Below are 217 nucleotides of genomic sequence, written 5' to 3'. Positions count from 1 at the left end.
GCAGCCACCCGCCCCATGTGTAGCCCTGGCCCAGCCCCACTGCCAAGAAGAGCCCAGCACCGCCCCCAATGTCAGCCTGCAGTGGCAACCCACTCTTGCCCTGCAGATTCAGGGGTACATGCTCCTCCGTGCTTCCCCCAGGGTGTGCCAGTAGCAGGAAGTGTTCCTGCCCTGGCACGAGCTGCTTGCAGCTCCATTCTGTGGCCTGCTCTGCCCT

At 64.5% G+C, this 217-nt stretch overlaps 1 protein-coding gene across 2 annotated transcripts in view; it reads right to left on the bottom strand.

The window, feature by feature from the left end:
* The window catches only part of LCA5 (LCA5, lebercilin), a 50,215-nt gene that overhangs the window by 46,794 nt on the left and 3,204 nt on the right, over positions 1 to 217 (bottom strand). The gene's annotated exons all lie outside the window — the stretch shown is intronic.

This window comes from Gavialis gangeticus, unplaced genomic scaffold (assembly GCF_001723915.1).
Source record: "Gavialis gangeticus isolate Ggan-Ray unplaced genomic scaffold, GavGan_comp1, whole genome shotgun sequence".
NCBI classification, from domain to species: domain Eukaryota; kingdom Metazoa; phylum Chordata; order Crocodylia; family Gavialidae; genus Gavialis; species Gavialis gangeticus.
The sequence above is the reverse complement of the archived record's forward strand: the minus strand, read 5'-3'. Positions and strand labels throughout refer to the sequence as shown.